Source organism: Mustela nivalis, assembly GCF_964662115.1.
Source record: "Mustela nivalis genome assembly, chromosome: 12".
NCBI classification, from domain to species: Eukaryota; Metazoa; Chordata; class Mammalia; order Carnivora; family Mustelidae; genus Mustela; species Mustela nivalis.
Window position 1 is genome coordinate 104,407,862 of NC_139031.1, and position 10,308 is coordinate 104,418,169.

Consider the following 10,308-nt stretch of genomic DNA (forward strand, 5'->3'; position numbering starts at 1 on the left):
GAGATGTACATGTGCACCTACGTATATATTCTATAATCTATAAAGTATGGAGGTTGGATTAAGTCTGAAGTCTCTCATAAGGCTTGATAACCTGTGACTCTTTGATCAATAACTTCCATTTTCCCACAGGTCAGAGAAATGGGAAAAAATGCACATATGAACATATGTAGCACGTTAAAAAATGATCACAAATCCTATGACTCCCCATTCCCTTTGATTCACATGGGCTATGTGACTGTGTTAAACAGTGAAATAAACGTGTCAGTTTCAGGCCCAAGTCCAAAAGGAACCCCTCTCTTGGAACATTTGCTATTGGAGCTCTGAGTGGACAGGAAATAAGTCCAACAACCTTGTTACAAAGACTGCACGCAAGTGGAGGGCCATCTGAGCCTCATCTCCCAACTGTACCCATCAAAGTGACAGGCATGTGCATAAAGTCATCCTGAATCCTCTAGACCAAGCAGCCGCCTGCTGAAGGCCACCACCCACTGACCTCAGTTAATGCCGTATTAAGCATAAAAATTGCCCCATGAGATCCTGCCCTAATTTCTGACCCCCAAAACATATGTAATATGACAAAAGGGTTGTTTTAAGCCCCCAAATTTTGAAGTCATTACATAACTAATTGGGTCACATGGCAAATACGTATCCAAACTAATGGAAATCAAGGAATATGTTTAAAGGCACCAAGTTATCTTAAAAAGTTCTCTGAACACACAGAAAAACAGAAAGAGACCCATAACTACAGAGAACAAATTGATCGTTTCCAAAGAGGAGGCAGCGGGTGGACAGGCAAAATGCGTGAAATACAGTGGGAGATAACAGGCTTCCAGTTACAAAATTAATAAGTTGCAGGACGAAAGGCACAGCATAGGGAATATGGTTGGTGGTACAGTACGGCGAGCACAGCATAACATACAGACTTGTCAAATCTTGTTGTTTTATATCTGAAACGAATGCAACATTGTGGGTCAGCTATAATTCAATTAAAAAATCAAAGGAAGTTTAAAAAAATTAAGAGTGAGCTCTGTTATCCAAATAGGACATACGAGATGGATTTCCCATCATACCATAAATTGAAAACGACTTCTCTTGATAGAACAATGCTTTCCTTAGTCTTAGTCCCTACTCCCTCCACAAAAACAAAACAAAACAAAACAAAACAAACAAAAAACAAAAAAACAACTACTTTTGAAAAACATCTTGGTATTTTGAAAATTATAACTGCAGTGAGTGATGAGAGTGAAAACAAACTGATAATCCACGTTTCCTCATTTCTTATCCCTTTTATGAAGATGAACAGTAAAATCATATGTAAGAATTAACCAGAGAGAGGTCCATTTTCCACTCACTATAATCAAGCTGGAATTCTCAACTATTATTTAGTATTAGTTGATTCTGGTGGCAAATGCAAATATGGTTTCACTTCTTGGGCACATGAGGAAGATTTGGTTGGTGAAACAGACATACCAGGTTGGCCCAGGCCTGCACTGCCAGGGTTCAGAAAATTGCAAGATACAACCTGACACTTAAAACTTCCCATCAACAACTACCGCTGCCCCCTCAACATCTTGTTTCTTCCCACAGACAGCTCATACTGAGACCTGTCCACTGTCAGGGTCAAGCTAAAGGGGGATGCCCACAAACTAGGTGGGAAATGAGAGGATGCAACTGCAGCTCTCTGGGGATGCCTAAGGCCACTGAATGCCCCGTCATGATTCTCCAGCACAGATGGGGGCAGCCTGCACCACGTGGGTGGAGCTCGAGGACACAGAAAGTACTGGAGTGGCAGTCAACAAACAAATGTGTTTGTGTAATATATAAACCCCCATAGGGTTGTCAATTGGTGGGATTCACTTTTTCTAACTGTTCACCCCATGACATACAACTTCAGGAAACCCAGAGCCCATGGATTATTGTTGAAGGGCACATTCGGACTCAATCAAAGTGTAACTAAGCGTAATCATACAAATAAATACAAATATCATTAAAAAATCAATACCACCTCAAACTTTCTTTTTCATTCCCAAATGAGCTTTTATGGGTTTTAATATCAATTAATGTGCTTATAGAACTGGTAAAAAAAAAACAGTCAATGATGAAATTTTAAAATTACCACTCTGCTTTCCCTAATTTCTGTTGATGTACTTTTATCTCACACAAAAATGAATTACTAAGGAATAAATTATACTTCACTGAACACGTTTCAGCTGAAATGATGCACCAAGATGTACAGCTTTGGTCAGGCTTATACTGTTGTTGTCAACATAGTATATGGGGTGTAAGAGCTACTGTCTTTTCCTTCTCCCATGAATATTAGTCCTAACAGATTCTTCACGTGGAAAGAAAACTTAGTCTAGAAGATATACTAATTCCTCTCCTCCCTGGTGAAAAATACTGTTAGAGGTATTAGTTTTAGATAGAGAAGCAAGTTCACTTTGGAAAAAAGCACACACACACAAAACCCTCCAACATGACCTTTAATACAGTGATAAGGGTGAAAGTGTAAACTTCATTTGGAAACAGCACTCAAAATACTGTTTTGAAGGGCCTTTACAACAGCGGTATACTCTTTGAAAAGATTTTTCAGATCAACTGATTGAATCATATTTAATTTACCTAGGGACAATTAGATAAAATTTAAAATTCCAAACAAAAACTTTTAGGACACAAATAAAATTATATGTGCTTTTATTCCTGCAACTATCTCCAAAATCTAATATTCAATGGTTTAAATTGCTGCATTTCTCATTTGCAATGCAGATGAAGAGAGGAACACAGCAGACACATGTGAGATGAGGTGTGAGGCATAAAAGGGAGCACAGGAGGCAACTGACCAGCTGAATAGCGACTGCCCCAAAGATGACCATATCCTGAGCCCAAGAAGCTCTGAGTACTTTACCTTACCTGGCAAATGGGATTTAGCAAGCATGATTAAATTAAGGTGTGAGGGGGGAGAGATTATCCTGGATTACCTCGGTGGTCCCAATGTAATCATGAGGATCCATAAGGAGACAGGAGGATCAGAATCAGAAGGCAATGTGAAGTTGGAAACAGAGGGATAAAAGGTGGTGCAATGAAGGGCCACAAGTCAGGGAATGCAGGCAGCTTTAGAAGCAGGACAAGGCAAGAAAGTGGATTCTCCTCTAGAGCCTCCAGAAGGAACACAGGCTGCTAACACCCCGATTTTACCACACTGAGACTGATTTTTGAACTTCTGACCTCCAGAACTGCAAGATAATCAATTTGTGTTGTTTCAAGCCACTGAGAATTTGTCATTTGCTACAGTGGCACTAAAAACTACTAGAAGAACTCACTGAGACATATTGAGTCTATACAATGGCAGGGACCATTTCTAGGTAGGACTATCTTCAGGGTGTGGTAGTACTGGATCTGGAGAGTTGACTGCCAGCATCCTTCCTCCCTCCCCCTCCCTGAACCCCAGTGCACTGTGTGCCTCCTCCACTGCAGCCCAGGTGACTCACAGGAAGCTGGCCCCATCCACACTACAGGGAAGGAGTCTGTCATGGAAGCCAGTCATGTTCCTCCTGGGCCATTCACACAGCCAGCTGCACGACAGTCAGTGCCTTGTTACTGTTCTATGAGAGACAGTAACCTAGGTTGTCCCACACACACAAACGGGAAGGGCTTTACAGAAATATCTGGGTTGTCTCTGAATGTGAACAAGAAAAGCAGTGCCCCCACTGCGGGCAGCCATCACACAGTCAGCAGGGGGTGGAAGACAAACTGGCCAGAGGGAAAGGGCACAGTAGGGAAAAATGGAGAAAATCATGGAGACAGTGTGAATAAAACACATTCTCTGCAAGCACTGCCATGAGCTGCTTCTTCATGAGATTGAAGGGTTTTTTTTTTTTTTTTTTTTTAATCTTTAAGACAGTTTGAGTTAGGATGAGACAACCATCCAAACTGATTCAGGAGGTCAGACTTTACGGAAACTAAGAAATCCAGATAATAAAAGTAGATGACTCACATGTGTGAAAAGTTTCCTTTCCCACTAAGGGCGGGGGGAAAACTAGAACCTTGAATTTGTGGCTATTCCATTATTCTTGCTATTTTTCATCACTCAAATGTATTTTTCAAGAATGAGGAAATTATTCTCAATAAATACAGTGATGGTTCCCTGAAAATTTGTAACCAAGTAGGGAACAGTCAGAGTCTCTAAACAGATTGTTTTGAATTGACTTAACAATCACACAAAATAGACTGTAAAATTTATCAAAGAGTGGGGCTGAGTTTCTTATATATGATTTCATGCAAATTTTTGTCTACCTGATGATTTTTAGTTTTTGTCTACAGGGTGAGTGAATAAAGGTGTCTCAACATGGCCCAGAACTAATGGTGTTCCCTGGCACACTATGAAATCCAGGGTCATTTCTGTTTCCTTTTCCATGAACTTCTCCTTCCTCTCATTTGGTCTGTTTTTCAATCGGACTGTTTGTCTTCTTCTCAATTTGTAGGCACGTCAGAGACCTGAACTCCTTGAACAGCTGATGTTACAGATGCTTTTCACAGCCTGTTGCCCACATGCAGCTTTACTCTTTTTTGATATACAAATCTTTTTCAAATTTTTAAAATAAAGTGGCATGTCATTTCTTCTATGGTCTGTGGGTCTTATCTCTACCTAAGGTAGTCTACCACTTCCCAAATTTTTACATGCCCCTAGATTGTCTCCAAATTCTTTATCATTTTGTTTGTAGAGTTAGAACTTAAACCAATTTACAAGGTTAATCAATCTGACATCTGCTTACATATGTGATAGGAAGCAAGAGTTCTAAGAAAGAGAGTTCTTTCAGCTCTGAGGGATAGAGCTTAAAGTCAATATTCAATGATACTCTGTCTCATTTTCTAGAAGGAACTGGTGGTTTCTGTTTGGAACTCTGACAATTTTTTCTTAGTCCCTGAAAGTCAAATAGGTTTACGTCTGTTTTGGTTTGAGTCTGTTCAGCTAATTCTGCCTGGGACTTGAAGACTTTATGAACTGAAGGCATGACTGTTTTTCAGCTCAAGTAAATGCTGCATTAGTTCAGTTATAACTTCTGTTATTTTCTCCTTTTGTCCTCAGGATACTTGCAAGGTAGATTTGGACATGACCTCAGATCTTACTTATTCATTTCTCATTTCCATCTCTTTGAAATTTCCTCAGTGTTCTGGGATATTCCTTTGGAAAATCAATTTTTCCAAAGCACCTGGGTGGCTCAGTGGGTTAAGCCACTGCCTTCAGCTCAGGTCATGATTTCAGCGTCCTGGGATCGAGTCCTGCATTGGGCTCACTGCTCGGTGGGGAGCCTGCTTCCTCCTCTCTCTCTGCTTGCCTTTCTGCCTACTTGGGATCTCTCTCTGCCAAATAAATAAAATCTTTAAAAAAATCAATTTTGTTCTCAGCAGTGATCATTACTGTTTACAGGGTTCCTATTACATGTTACAACTAGTGAATTTAAGTTTCAAATCGTTCTTGTATATTTATGTTTTAAAAGATTTATAAAATTTATTTGACACAGAGAGACAGAGAGAAAGTGAGCACAGACAGGGAGAGTGGCAGAGGGAAAGGGAGAGGGAGAAGCAGACTCCTCACTTAGCAGGGTCTCCCCACCCCCCACCACAGGGTTTGATCTCTGGCAGACATTTAACCAACTGAGCCATCCATGCACCCCAAAGCTCCCTTTCAAAATCTTCAGTAAGTATTTTGCTGCTCTTTACTGTAACTGTATCCCCCTCAGTCTTCTTGACAATAAGTTTGTCTAGCTCTGTAGTCAGTTCTTAATCAATGAGGACACGTGCTCTGGACCTCAGTTTGGTGCTCCTCCACCAAGATGCTACCTGCCACTCAGGTGTGTGAACTCTTGTAGCTCAGGCCTAGTCACACTTTTGGCAACTCTGGGGCATCAGCGAAGCTTCTCTAAGGGGACCATGCTTTGTGCATAAAAGCAGGCCCCTGCCATGAAGTAGCCACTCTCAAACCTCCCCAAGTTGTCCTTCCTTACACAGCACAAAGTCTCTAAGAAACTCAACCTGCTGGGAAAGCCCATTTCTCTATGACCAAGGACCACAAAAGAGGGAAGGTATACCATGGGCCCCACACAGAAAGAGGTCTTCACTGAAAGCCTTCTAAAGAGAGTCTGCCTTTTCTTCCAGGCATTCCATCATGGCACCTCAAAATCCTGAGATCTCTTCTACTGCTCCCTCTGAGATGCCAAGAGGCACTTGGCAGTCAAATAGGTTCTTCCCACAGCCCACCTACATGATTATTGAGGGCCTGCCTGGTGCTGGGGATGGGTGAAGGCAACACAGGCCCCTGGTCTTATGCTCTGATGTCACTGGCTCTTGAGCAAAGGAAGGAAAATGAGAGGGTCCAGGAGACTGCACACAACATCATGTTTTCAGAACATCTCCCTGGCCCCCAAGATCACCTTGTCATGGCAATGTCAGCAGGGCATGGCAAGTGCTATCTCAGAAGTCCCTCTGACACCTCAGCAACAGAGAGAGAGCCCACCCATAAACATAATCCCTAGAACCAGCATCCTTTAGGAACCAAAACCCCTATGAGTCAATTACTTTGGTATGTGTTAGTGTATTTTTACCTATGTAAAATATAAGAAAAAGAAGAATGACATACCTGTATGATTTGGGGCAGTACAGCAACTCGATTTTGAGTGTTTTGGATTATAGCTAGATACTTTTTTCCAAAAAGAAATTTATAATCCATTTAATAAAAACAATGTGAATTGCCATGTATGGAATTTTTATACTATAAATGTTTTCATTGTCTTGAGTTGTAGTAATGTACATACACTGGCGCTGGTCTCAAATGGGTGGTGTCTGGAAGGAAACAGAATACATGATTAGGGGAGTGAGTGTAAGCCACCACCCTAAACAGTTCAATTTCTCACAAACATATGCCTCAGCTATATATTTGATTGGATGAATATCAACTAAAACTTTAAAATTAAAGTACCAGAAATTATTAGGGATGACATTTTTTGGTAGACTTGTTTCTGATTCTGCCTTGTGACCTGACAAAGGTGGGATGGTGACTCCTGTTACTGCTTGCTTATTATAGCTATGGCATACAGCGGTGGAAGTACTAAGTACTAAGCCACTAGAAAATTTGAGAAAGGATAAGCAATTCTAATAGTAAGGATATTTTCACATACATTATAACTAATTTAATATTTTAGGACTGAAACAAATCTAGAAGAATGTACAGACATTCTTCATCATTTCAGGTACTTTAACATCCAATACTACCCTAATCAAATCCATGAGACTTTAGTTTTATAGCCTTTTCCTTGTAGATGAATCTGAAGAATAGAATCAGTATAAACTACTTTATGTCTGAAAAAATTCATCTTTGAATTTTGACTTGACCAGCTCCACAGAATTAATAACAACTCCCTTTCTTGGTGCAGCCACATTGGGAAACAGTGTGGAAATTCCTCAAAAAAATTAAAATGGAGCTGCCCTATGACCCTGCAACTGCACTCGGTATATACCAAGAAGATACAGATGTAGTGAAAAGAAGGGCCATCTGTACACCAATGTTCATAGCAGCAATGGCCAAAGTCACTAAAGTGTGGAAATAACCAAGATGCCCTTCAATGGATGAATGGATAAAGATGTGGTCCATATACAATATGGATTATTATGCCTCCATCAGAAAGAATGAATACCCAACTTTTGTATCAACATGAACTGGTCTGGAAGAGATTATGCTGAGTGAATTAAGTCAAGCAGAGTCAATTATCATATGGTTTCTTACTTCTGGAGCATAAGGAATAACACAGACGACATTGGGAGGTGGAGGGGAGAAGTGAGTTGAGGGAAATTGGTGGGGGAGACAAACCATGAGAGACTGTGGACTCTGAGAAGCAAACTGAGGGCTTTAGAAGGGAGGCAGGTAGGGGGTTGGGTGAGCCTGGTGATGGGTATTATGGAGGGCACATATTGCATGAAGCACTGGGTGTGGTGCATAAACAATGAATTCTGGAACACTGAAAAGAAATAGAATAATAAAAAAAAGTCCCTTTCTCCTTTAAATTTCATAATCAATACAAAAAGTTACATGGTATTGGACTTGAGCTACTACTTGCTGTATGTCCAGCTCTCTTACTTTCTTTTTTTTTTATTTTCAGCATAACAGTATTCATTGTTTTTGTACCACACCCAGTGCTCCATGCAATCCATGCCCTCTATATTACCCACCACCTGGTTCCCTGACCTCCCACCTTTTATATACCTGGAGGCACTTGCATGAGGCAGACAAGTTCTCAATAAAGAGCTTTAATTTCAATATATTAAAGTATACTATGTTTTCCACAGTGAATATAGACTATTTATCAAATCAGAATCAAGTTCTGAAAAAAATACCCATATACAGATAGCTAACAAATACACAGCCCGGTACCTCTAAAGGTTAGTACTTCTACATATTTCAAAAGGCATCAAGTTTTTGCTGCTTTCCCCTGATCGAAGCATGCACATTTGTGGGTATGTAAGTAAACACCCAAAGACAACTGAATTAGTAGTTCACATTCACCACATGGATTAATGCCTGTTGTGATCTCTTTCCCTCCCAAATTGTTTCTGATTATTCACTTTAACTAATTTTGCCTGCTTTCCAATAATAGGGAGAAGAAAATTTGCTTCCCCACCCCAGCACCAATCAAAGGGATACTTATGTCCTGTGAGCCTTCATTTTTCATAGGGGAAAACAAACAAACAAACAAAAACCCAAAAACCCTGAGCAGTGAAACTAAAAATTCCCTCATGTTTCCTTCCTTTCTGGAGCTTACTGCCCTTAGGTTGCACAGTTGCCCAAATATTGGCCCCTCCATAAGAAGCTGTAAGTAGCACGTAGTGGATGAAAGATCCAGGATATAAGGAAGGGCTACTCTGGGCAGTTGCATGGCCTGGGATGGTCTACCTCACCACTGGGCAAGGTCTGGGGTCTGGGGTCACCATACCTCAACACCGTTAAGAGAAGACTTCAACGAGAATGTTTATTTCAACATCTTTGCATGAGAAAATAAACACTGCCTTCAATAAACAGTTTCAATTAAAAATTAAAATTTTAAAACTTAATTTTAAATATAATTATACCAAGAAGAATCATGACACATGTTGAATTATTTTAGGAGCCACAGTCTTCCAGAGGTACAAATAAATAGTTTGTACAAATAGGTAAAATCATTTATTAGGAAACTTCAAACCTCTTACAATAAAGTTACCATTAAATATAAGAATAAAGTGACTATTTTGCTTAAAAATAAACAAAGGTCACTTTGAAAGAGAATGGCAGCTTCCCTGTGGACATCCTCTATAACCAGCCCAATCAGTACTTACCAAGTACAAGTTTGTAGATTTTGCTAACATGGTAAATGATGGAAATAAATGAGGAAGACAATATTTTCAAAACAGTGTAAAAGGAACTTTAAAACAAGTATCTTGATTCTCCTTATTCTTCCACTCTAATTTGTAGCCTTTGGATAATATGTGGGAAAGAACATATATACATTTAAATTTTAACTTAAATGTCTACTGAAATAAAATGCTATCTTATTAAAATTCCTATCCGAAATTAAAAAAAAGTCATGGTGACAAATAATGTTGACAATCATGTAATGTAATCCTATCTTAAAACTCAAATTATGCTAAGAATGAATATTTCAACACTAAATGGTTCACTTTTTTAAAAATATTCTTACTGAGTATTAAAAAATTCACCCAATGGTATCATGTTTTTAAACTCATTCTACTCATCATGCCTGTATTTTATCCTACCAGTTCTCTCTAATGACAGCATTCTTTCTTGTCTGCTCTCCTCTCTCATTTCCTTTCACCAGCACCAAAAACACAAAGACTCCAAAGTCCTGAGAGCAGACTGGAGTATCCCTTTGCCTTCTAGAAGCTGTGCATTTTGACCCTACTGGTCCATTCCACCTGCCCAATAGGCAAGATTGCCCAATAGGACAGTGCAGTCAGGAAGGGAGGCAAGGACAGAATCTTGAGGGATAGCAGAGAGAAAGAATCACCTTAAGAAAACTGGCAAGAATTCCTATCTTACATTGAGGTCTTCCATCCATTTTGAGTTTAATATTTTGTTCTAATAACACAACTCTGGGTGGGCTCCGAGATGGCTCCTCAGTGGGGACACATCACCAGGAAGACCACACCATGATTAGAATTTAGAATCTTCGGCACCCCCACCCCAACCCCTAAATTCCCCCAGAGAGGGGAGGGGGCTAAAAGCAGAGCACATCTATGTAAGGAAGCCTCCATAAAAATCCTCAT